This window comes from Kogia breviceps, chromosome 2 (genome assembly GCF_026419965.1).
Source record: "Kogia breviceps isolate mKogBre1 chromosome 2, mKogBre1 haplotype 1, whole genome shotgun sequence".
NCBI classification, from domain to species: domain Eukaryota; kingdom Metazoa; phylum Chordata; class Mammalia; order Artiodactyla; family Physeteridae; genus Kogia; species Kogia breviceps.
The window spans coordinates 20,307,111-20,318,567 of record NC_081311.1 but is presented as its reverse complement, the minus strand read 5'-3'; the positions used below and the strand labels follow the sequence as shown (position 1 = coordinate 20,318,567).

The window sequence follows — 11,457 nt, the reverse complement described above, 5'->3', positions numbered from 1 at the left end:
CTCAGCAGCAGCCGCATGAGACAATCCTCATCAGTGGTCCCCATAAGACCCTAAGTTTGTGACATTCCAGGAACTGGGGACAAAGAAGGCATGTGAACCATCATGCATGTGGCAATGTAACACAAAGGGAAGAGCCTTAAATTCAATGTCTGAAGGTCTAGATTTTTTTTCCTAGTCTGCAAGGAATATTAACAGCTAACATTTGCTAAGCATGCTGCCAAAAGTTTTCTTACTTTTTCTCATTTACTCTGCTAAACAATGCTACGAGGTAGACTCTGTCAATATCAACATCTTCACTTTAAAGTTAAAGAAATCGAGTCTCAGAAGTGTTTCTTACCCATTGTTATACAACTTTAACTGACAAAATTGAGGTTTGAAGCCAAGGAGTTTGATTCCAGAGGTCCAGAAAGCACCTCACTATACTGCCCCTGGCTAAGCCATGTTAGGGACCCAGGCATCCCTTCTCCATGCATCTAAGATGTGTAAGTAGGATTATACCAGCTCTCTTTATTGCATAGGATTGACCTGAGGGTTCAGGTGAAAGGGTAGATATGCAAGTGCTTATAAAGTATGTGTTTCTATGCCAACTGTATCATAGAAAATGAGGACAGTCTGACGATGTAAAGAATGCGAGCTTCGGGCTTCCCTGGTGGCGCAGTGGTTGAGAGTCCGCCTGCCGATGCAGGAGACACGGGTTCGTGCCCTGGTCCGGGAAGATCCCACATGCCGTGGAGCGACTAAGCCCGTGAGCCATGGCCGCTGGGCCTGCGCGTCCGGAGCCTGTGCTCCGCGGCGGGAGAGGCCACAACAGTGAGAGGCCCGCATACCGCAAAAAAAAGAATGCGAGCTTCATTTAAGGGTACCAGGCTCCAAGGAGATCAAACTCATTGTTGCTATGCAGCGATGCAAGATTTCCAATATTCCAAAAGAAGCCCTAAATCTGTATATTTATTTGAAATCTTTCAACTTTTAAAATACTGGTCCATTTTTTTAAAAAAATGGCTTTGTAGATCAATAGAACAGGTCTGGAGGACTCTGGCTTGAGATATATACATACATAAATAGAAGGTCTCATTGTTGAAAGAATGCTTTGTGTGAGAAGATAGGGTACACACACACTGGGTAACTCAGTTAAACTTCCAGTACCTCCATTTTCTATTTTTTTCTAGCTTTATTGAGATATAATTGACATAGAATATTGTATAAGTTTAAGATGTACAACTTAATGATCTGATATATGTTGCAGAATACCACAATAAGGTTAGTTAATATATCCATCATCTCTCACAGTTATAATTTTTTGTGTGTAGTGAGAACTTACAAAATCTACTCTATAAGCAACTTTCAGATATGCAATACCGTATTGTTAACTATAGTCACCATGCTGTACATTCCATTCCCAGATCTTATTCATCTTATAACTGGAAGTTTGTACCATTTGACAACCTTCACTCATTTTGCCCACCTCCCATCCCTGACCCCTCACAATCATCAATCTATTCTTTGTTTCTATTAGTTGGTTTTTTTAGATTCCACATGTAAGTGAGATCATACAGTATTTGTCATTCTCTGTCTGACTTATTTCACTTAACATAATGCCCTAAAGATTCATCCATGTTGTCACAAATATCAGGGTTCCCTTCCTTTTTTATGGCTGAATAATATTTATATATCTATATCTATATCTTCTTCATCCAAGTCCATCCAGCTCCCAAGCCTGACTGCCCATGAAAACCACCTGAGAAGTTAATTCACGTGGATTAAGCAGAGTGATCCTGATTCACCAGGTCAAGAGAGCACCTAAGAATGTCTGTTTTCAGCAAGCAATCCTAAGAGATGTTGTTGGAGCCACCTGCCTGCAGATACTCTGTGATTTCTTTTCAGTTTGCTTATCTTGTTACATTCTCAACCATCCCTATGTAGCATATGTGGATTCACACGTGAGTAAAGTGATGCTTTGAGAGGTCATGTAGCCAGTGAGTGATAGAGCAGAACTGTCAGATATGTTTTACTCCAAAGCTTCTTTTTATTCTACTTACTTTTATTTATTTTTTTAACATCTTTATTGGAGTATAATTGCTTTACAATGTTGTGTTAGTTGCTGCTGTATAACAAAGTGAATCGGCTGTATATATATATATATCCCCGTATCCCCCCCCTCTTGTGTCCCTCCCACTCTCCCTATCCCTAGGGGGACACAAAGCACTGAGAGCTGATTTCCCTGTGCTATGCAGCTGCTTCCCACTAGCTATCTATTTTACATTTGGTAGTGTATATATGTTAATGCTACTCTCTCACTTTGTCCCAGCTTACCCTTACCCCTCCCCGTGTCCTCAAGTCCATTCTCTATGTCTGCATCTTTATTCCTGTCCTGCCCCTAGGTTCTTCAGAACCGTTTTTTTCTTTTTTTAGATTCCATATATATGTGTTAGCATATGGTATTTGTTTTTCTCTTTCTGACTTACTTCACTCTGAATGACAGTCTCTAGGTGCATCCACCTCACTGCAAATAACTCAATTTCATTTCTTTTTATGGCTCAGTAATACTCTATTGTATATATGTACCACATCTTCTTTATCCATTCATCTGTCGATGGACACTTAGGTTGCTTCCATGACCTGGCTATTGTAATTAGTGCTGCAATGAACATTGGGGTGCATATGTCTTTTTGAATTATGGTTTTATCTGGGTATGTGTCCAGTAGTGGGATTGCTGGGTCATATGGTAATTCTATTTTTAGTTTTGTAAGGAACCTCCATACTGTTCTCCATAGTGGCTGTACCAATGTACATTCCCACCAACAGTGCAAGAGGGTTCCCCTTTCTCCACACCCTCTCCAGCATTTATTGTTTGTATATTTTTTTGGTGATGGCCATTCTGACTGGTGTGAGGTGATACCTCATTGTAGTTTTGATTTGCATTTCTCTAATGGTGGGTGATGTTGAGCATCTTTTCATGTGTTTGTTGGCAATCTGTATATCTTCTTTGGAGAAATGTCTATTTAGGTCTTCTGCCCATTTTTGGATTGAGTTGTTTGTTTTTTTGATATTGAGCTGCATGAGCTGCTTATATATTTTGGAGATTAATCCTTTGTCAGTTGCTTCATCTGCAACTATTTTCTCCCATTCCAAGGGTTATCTTTCGTCTTGTTTGTGGTTTCCTTTGCTGTGCAAAAGCATTTAAGTTTCATTAGGTCCCATTTGTTTATTTTTGTTTTTATTTCCATTTCTCTAGAAGGTGGGTCAAAAAGGATCTTGCTGTGATTTATGTCATAGAGTGTTCTGTCTATGTTTTCCTCTAAGAGTTTTATAGTGTCTGGCCTTACATTTATGTCTTTAATCCATTTTGAGTTTAATTTTGTGTATGGTGTTAGGGAGTGTTCTAATTTCATTCTTTTACATGTAGCTGTCCAGTTTTCCCAGCACCACTTATTGAAGAGGCTGTCCTTTCTCCACTGTATATCCTTCCCTCCTTTATCAAAGATAAGGTGACCATATGTGTGTGGGTTTATCTCTGGGCTTTCTATCCTGTTCCATTGATCTATATTTCTGTTTTTGTGCCAGTACCATACTGTCTTGATTACTGTAGCTTTGTAGTACAGTCTAAAGTCAGGGAGCCTGATTCCTCCAGCTCCGTTATTTTTTCTCAAGATTGCTTTGGCTATTTGGGGTCTTTTGTGTTTCCATACAAATTGTGAAGATTTTTGTTCTAGTTCTGTGAAAAATGCCATTGGTAGTTTGATAGGGATTGCACTGAGTCTGTAGATTGCTTTGGGTAGTAGAGTCATTTTCACAATGTTGATTCTTCCAATCCAAGAACATGGTATATCTCTCCATCTGTTTGTATTGTCTTTAATTTCTTTCATCAATGTCTTATAGTTTTCTGCATACAAGTCTTTTGTCTCCTTAGGTAGGTTTATTCCTAGCTATTTGATTCTTTTTGTTGCAGTGGTAAATGGGACTGTTTCCTTAATTTCTCTGTCAGATTTTTCATCATTAGAGTATAGGAATGCTAGAGATTTCTGTGCATTAATTTTGTATCCTGCTACTTTACTAAATTCATTGATTAACTCTAGTAGTTTTCTGGTAGCATCTTTAGGATTCTCTGTGTATAGTATCATGTCATCTGCAAACAGTGACAGTTTTACTTCTTCTTTTCCAGTTTGGATTCATTTTATTTCTTTTTCTTCTCTGATTGCTGTGGCTAAAACTTCCAAAACTATTTTGAATAATAGTGGTGAGAGTATGCCAAAGCTTCTTAACCACTACATGTACACAGAACCACAAAGTGTTTCTTGCCTACAAATAACATCCATTCTTAGGATCAAGAGTCCTGGCAAGACACGAAAGAAGTGCCCCCAGGAAGAGAACTGAATTGCTCCAGGTCTTTGAGCACCATCTCAGGTAAAGTCTTAAAAGGAAAATTTGTGATTGACAGTCTCCTGCCTCACCCTTGAGCTCTGAGATGGCTTCTGTGAGTATAGAAGTGTAATTAATTCAAAGGACAGGCATAACAGGGAGGGGAGGAGGGGAGAGAAAACCTGAATGAAATATATTTTCCAAATGGAATAATATCTGATTAATGCCTTGTGCTGCCTATGCATGTTCAGTGAAATTCTGATCTCAGAGACACACAGAGTTTTCTATAAGAAACTGGTTTGGCAGAAATGTGATGAATATGTAAAGCAAACCCAATGATACAAACACAGCCAGAGTGACCTATTTCAGAGGAGGGGAAGTGCCCGTGATGTTGTAAATTTCAATTTCTGATGCCTCCCTAGCTGTGGAAGGGCAGAGCCAGCCCTTTGTGATGATGAGGCAGCTCTGTTCACCTCTTTAGTTTATTTTTCCCTGCAGGATAGGACAATGAAAATAAGAAAGTCAATTCTCTTTTCATCTCAAGAGAATTGAATTTTGGTAAAGTAAAATGGACTCTGGATAAGCAAAGACCAGTTCAGCCTTGGATCTTTTTCTTCATTAGCAAAAAATCAATGCACCATTGTAACTTCCAGCTCTTTGAGAGACACCAGGAGATGCCAGTGAAGCATGCATTACCTTACATAAATCATGAACAGCTGAGGCAAAAGCCAGTTATTACTTATGTGAATGCATATATATTTTTCATATTAAAAGCATGGCAAATATATTTATCCTTGATAAATTTCATACTATTAAGACCAGAGAAAATGACTCTGTAAAGAACAGTGAAACCATTGTGTTGTCCAATTCTTCTGACTCAACTACTTTGTGTCCTTCAGATACAGGAGTATCAACAAAAGAAGTCAGATGAGACAGGCTGTGCTACTTCTCTCTTTACCAAAGTCTTGAGCTATATTGATATTCTCTTAATGTCACAAAATGTATGTGGCATCTCCAGAGAAATTGACTTAACATTGTGTCAACAAATATAATCTGGAGGGGGAAGAGAAGGAGTCAGGGAGACCAGTAAAAATGCTGCAGTGATGGAATACAACGGTAGAACTGAAAGACGTGAATAAGGATGTAGCATGTTTCAGAGGCAGGTTTTATGCCTAGCACCATGGCAGGATCAGGAATAAGGGAACATTTTTTTTTAAGATTAAAAATTTTTAAAATTTTTATTTATTTTTGGCTGCATTGGGTCTTCATGGCTGCACGCAGGCTTTTCTCTAGTTGCAGCAAGTGAGGGCTACTCTTTGTTGTGGTGCGCAGGCTTATTGCGGTGGCTTCTCTTGTTGCAGAGCACAGGCTTTAGGCACGTGGGCTTCAGTAGTTGTGGTTCACAGGCTCTAGATCACAGGTTCAGTAGTTGTGGCACACGGACTTAGTTGCTCCTCGGCATGTGGGATCTTCCCGGACCAGGGCTCAAACCTATGTCTCCTGCATTGACAGGCAGACTCTTAACCACTGCACCACCAGGGAAGACCCGAACATTTTTTTAATGAGGTAATGAGAGCTTATTGAGTAACGATTCCACAAACATTTGCTAAACTGCGTAGAATTTGACAGCTCATAGGATAAAGAGGTTAAAGCTAATTTTAAGTTCATAGTTTACATGACTATAATATTAATAGTAAGAGACACAGGGAAAATTCAGGTTTAGAGATAGGTGGAGACCAAGGCTTCATTTTAACTAGTTGGCTTCACCAATAGCTATTATTGCTGCAAATCAAAGGGGAAAAAAGATGCATATATGTATGTGTGTGTGTATATATATATATATATATATATATATATATAAACTATAAATAATGAGATGTCATTATAACATCAACCAGCTACTTTTGAGGAGATATTATAACATCTAAATATAGTTTCCATATTTAAGAAATTTGGGGGGAAATGTTTAATATACTAAGCTCTTTTAAAAGTGTAAAGTGGAAATCCAATGGTTATGTAGACTAATGGATAATCATTATTATCAGTTTTTCCCCAGGCCCTGGAAATATTTTCAAGGAGAATAAAATGATGTTTTAGGATGGTGTATCATTCAAAGACCAGGTGGGAAAATAAAACTCATATTCTGTTTCAACAGAATGAATTTAACAGAGAAAATTAGTAAGGTTATCACAAGATCTTCAAGTAAGGGAAAGCTAGACTTCTAAGACACAGGAAGGAAGGCCACATCTAGGAAGGGAGGCTCAGAGAGACACAGGGGACTGAGATTCTCAGCTTCATATGTGTCCACCCAAATATCTCCATTCCAACTTTCAGGCTCTTAGTCTTTCCAAATCAATGCCCTGCCTTGACTTAGTGAATTCAGCTTAGTTTGTAATTCTTCAACACACACCACAGTTAAATTTAGGGTATGATTTTCAGTGCGTTAGACCCACACCTAGATTATTTCTATCTCTGATTTTAGAAAATTGCTTTTATTAAATATAATGTTGCACAATATAATAAATAATTGTACAAAAAGACATTAAATATTAAAAGTAGTAAAGTAGTGGGAGTTTACTGAGATAGCTTCTAATGGGTTTTCCTTTTTTCTAAAAGGATTCATCATTTATAAGAAAATAGTGAATCAAAGGCCAAATGCACTTAATCATCTGATTTGTTTATAAATTAGAGTTGAGCCTTTTGGAATTTCCCACTTGGAAGTCTTTCTTGTACCATCAAACTGACCTGGTGGTAAAAAATAATAATAATTAATTCAATAAATTGTAACTATGTATGGTAACGATGCTAACTAGACTTATTGGAGTGATTATTTAGAAATATATACAAATATCAAATCATGATGTTGTACATCTAAAATGAATATAATGTTATATGTCAATTATACCTCAATAAAAAATACCCCAATTGTTATTTTTAGTAATAATAATTTAATTTTAAAAAACCCTTACATGGTGGTGATAAAATATTTTAATAGAAATAACAGTTCAGTTTCCCTATACAGCAAGTGAAGGGAATCAGGAAGTGAAAGAAAGCAGGTATGTTATTGCATGAATTAACTACTATATGTTACCCATGTTCTCAGGAATCCAGACCAAGTAGAAAAGAGGATCTATCTGGAAAGAATGTAAGGCAAAATAATAGAAAGGAAGCAAAAAAATGAGTGGAAAAAAAAACCCTAAATTTTGAGAGCTAAACTGTAAATTGACAGCACAAAATCTGGGTTTCATAAAATATACCTTTCAGCTACTCATCTGGAGACTGATAACCTCCATCCACCCAGCCAACAAATAACAATGTCCTGGCAACCTCCCCACCTATGGATTCACATCCTTGTCCCCATTGATGCTGTGTGCTGACATTCTGTAACCTACCCTGAGAGACTCACATGTACTAAAAGCCAGCACCGGACAAGACTCTGGCCCTGTGGATTCAAAATTAATGAGCCACAAAACCTGCCCTCAGGATGTTCACAATCTTGGGAATTCTCTTGTGGTCCAGCGGTTAGGACTCGGTGCTTTCACTGCCAGGGCCCGGGTTCAATCCCTGGTCAGGGAACTAAGATACCACAAGCTGCACAGTACAGCCAAAAAAAGAAATGTTCCTGGTCTTCTGAGGACAGGCAGAAGACTGTAACAAAGTAAGAGCTAAGATGAAGTTGTCCTCATGTGATGGGGGGAGCACAGTGGAGGACTGAGGAGGGGGTGGGATGGCAGAAGGCAAGTCAGAGAATATTCTTGAAGATGTGTGGCCTAAGTCTTGAAATATGAATAGGGGCTTGTGAGGTAGACAAAGGGGAGGAATAAGATTAATTACAAGAGCCAACAGATGGGAGTGCTTATTATGTTCCAGGCACCCACTAAGTGGCTTGTGAACAGTACCGTATTTAATACCTCAACATCATTATGAGGTGACATTATTATTATTTATGCTCATTTTATGGATAAGGGAGTGGAAGCTCAGGAGAGTAAATGGTAGACATAACGTTCAAACCCAGGCTATCAGGGTCCAGCGCATCTGCTGTTAACAACCTGGGCCCCTGCCTTCCATATAATAATTGAGAAGAGGACATGCTAGATAAAGAGAACAAGCCAGGCTCAGGAGAGAGTGATGAGAAAGCAGAGCAAAGCAACAGAAGGACATGAGAAGAAGGGCCTTGAGCAACATATTATGGAACCTGGATTTTATCTGAAGAGCAGTGGAGGGCCATTGAATTGTTTCAGTCTTTGGAATGGCAAGGTCAGTTTTGCGCTTAAGATAGCTTCCCCTGGTATAATTTGGATAAGTGGATTGGGAGCAGATGAGAACAGAGTCAGGGAGACAAGTCAAGAGGCTGTTGTGATAATCCAGATAAGAAATGAAGAAGGCCTGACCACAGACAGGGGGGTGACCTGTGGAAATAGAACGTTGACCGGAAGCCACATAGGAGGTAGATTTCACTGGACTTGGTATCTAGTGGGTTCATGGGTGAGTGAGAGAAGGAATCTGGGATGATTTCAAAGTTCAGGATAAGGCAACTGATGAATGGTTGTGCCATACACTGAGGTGTGAAATACAGGGTGAAGAAGAGCAGATATTGGACAGGCTTCCAGCCCACCCAAGTGGAGACACCCAGCAGGAATATGTGGGTCTAGAATTCAGATAGCTAGTCTCTGAGTTTCCAGGTGATTCACTTCTGGCCTCTCTCAAACAGCAAACTGCCCTGGATTAAAGTAGAATTCAGCTTATAAGAAGTAAACCACTGGGAATTCCCTGGAGGTCCACGGCAGGGGGCACGTGTTCGATCCCTACTCAGGGAACTAAGATCTTGCATGCTGCGAAGCCAAAAAAAAAAAAAAAAATTAGTAGACCTTTGCACCCTCAAGAGCGGAGGGAGTCTCACACTTAAGGGTGAGCTGTGCAAAGTGACTCCCTTCCAAAGAATACAGTGGTTAGGACTGTATGGAAAGGAAGGAAAGGAGTAACTTTACAGTGAAGAAACATGGCAGATTATAAAAGAAACATCAGATAAAACCCAGCTGAGGGTTATTCTACAAAATTCATGACCAGTACTCCTCAAAACTGTCAAAGTCATCAAAAGCATTGGAAGTCTGAGAAACTGCCCAGCCAAGAGGAACCCTTGGAGACATGACAAAGGTAGAGTAGTGTCCTCAATGGGATCCTGGAACAGAGAAAAAGGACATCAGGTAAAAACTAAGGAAATCTGAATAAAGTATGGCATTTAGTTAATAATAGTATCAATACTGGTTAGTTAGTTGTAGCAAATGTACATACTAATCTAAGATGTTATTAATAGAAGATACTGGGTGTGGGATATATGGGAACTTGCCACACTATCTTCGCAATTTTTCTCCTAGTCTAAAACTGTTCTAAAAAATAAAGAGTATTTTTTTGGACTTCCCTGGTGGTCCAGTGATTAAGACACCATGCTTCCACTTCAGGGGTCACAGGTTCGATCCCTGGTCAGGTAAGTTCCTCATGCTACATGGTACGGCCAAAAAAACAAAAGAGTTTGTTTTTTCTTTTTAACTTAAGCACTTGACTTTGCAAGAATGCTGCTGATTATCCGGTGAAAAGCTAGAGAGACTTGTGGGGATTGTAGTGCCACCTGTGGCCCAGTGGGGTCTCGTCTCCAAGAAAAGTCCCATAGACCTGTAAGCACTATTTTATCCGCAAGCCTTGTGGCATGAGGTTAATGTGTAGCTCCAGAAAGATGCCTTCCAATTCCTCCCTGAGAGTCAATCTTTTATAGCTGCTGTTTCACCTGTAATGGCTCTTGACAGAGGTGAAATTAGTGACCACGGCAAATAAAATCCAAAGCATCCCCGAGGCCAGGAAAGGCCTTCCACCCACCCAAGAGTGTGTTCTCTGAGTCTTCTCAAGATTTCTTTTCTTTTTTTATTTTTAACATCTTTATTGGAGTATAATTGCTTTACAATGTTGTGTTTCTGCTGTATAACAAAGTGAATCAGCTATAGGTATACATATATCTCCATGTCCCCTCCCTTCAAGATTTATTTTCTTTATTTGACTGCCATTCCCTGAAAATGATGGAGGATGTTGCTCATCAATTCTTTTTTTTTAACATCTTTATTGGAGTATAATTGCTTTACAATGGTGTGTTAATTTCTGCTTTACAACAAAGTGAATCAGTTATACTTATACATATGTTCCCATATCTCTTCCCTCTTGCGTCTCCCTCCCTCCCACCCTCCCTATCCCACCCCTCTAGGTGGTCACAAACCACCTAGCTTATCTCCCTGTGCTATGCAGCTGCTTCCCACTAGCTCTCTATTTTACATTTGGTAGTGTATATATGTCCATGCTACTCTCTCACTTCGTCACAGCTTACCCTTCCCCCTCCCCATATCCTCAAGTCCATGCTCTAGTAGGTCTGTGTCTTTATTCCCGTCTTACCCCTAGGTTCTTCATGAGTTGTTTTTTTTTCTTAGATTCCATATATATGTGTTAGCATACGGTATTTGTTTTTCTCTTTCTGACTTACTTCACTCTGTATGACAGACTATACAGCTTTCAGATCAGGCCACTGTCCCTCTGGAAAGACAGGATGCTCCCACTAGCAGAGCGAGGGTGGAGAAGGCCAGGGATAGCAGAGCAGCTGTCACAGCCTGGCCTCATAGAAGGTTAAACCTGTGCGTCTGACACTCCATCTTCTTATCTCTGTAGATGAGGAGTCAACAGACCTTTCTATTATATTTCCGAGGAAAGATTGGTTTCAGTTAATACCATGATTTTTAAATAGCAGATTTTATCTTTACCACTTCTTTATGATTCTCTCCAATTTAATTATGTCCCGTATTTTATTTAGGACCACCAGTGCTGGATCGTGGGGGATACAGAATGCAAGGAGCTTTGGTGGTCCAGAAACGTCTGACTGCACCCCGGATTCAGTTAATTCCTGTGGACCCAAAGCCACTGCACCCAGCAATGAATAAATATCTCTGCCCTGGAATGAGAGGCAAGTCCGTGTTCTGTGATCACTGTCTGGGGTTGTCTCTCCTAAGACATGGGGCATTTGGGTCCACTTGCCTTGTCACCAGCTTTATACCCACTTGACCC

The 11,457-nt window shown here is 39.7% G+C and overlaps 1 long non-coding RNA gene across 1 annotated transcript; it reads left to right on the top strand.

Annotated features, from left to right (window-relative positions):
- The first annotated feature begins 1,918 nt into the window (after positions 1-1,918).
- Positions 1,919-11,246, top strand: LOC136793679 (uncharacterized). The gene is made up of 3 exons (XR_010839290.1): positions 1,919-1,940; positions 4,323-4,404; positions 11,207-11,246. It is a non-coding gene; the product is annotated as an uncharacterized lncRNA (long non-coding RNA).
- Positions 11,247-11,457: the final 211 nt, after the last annotated feature.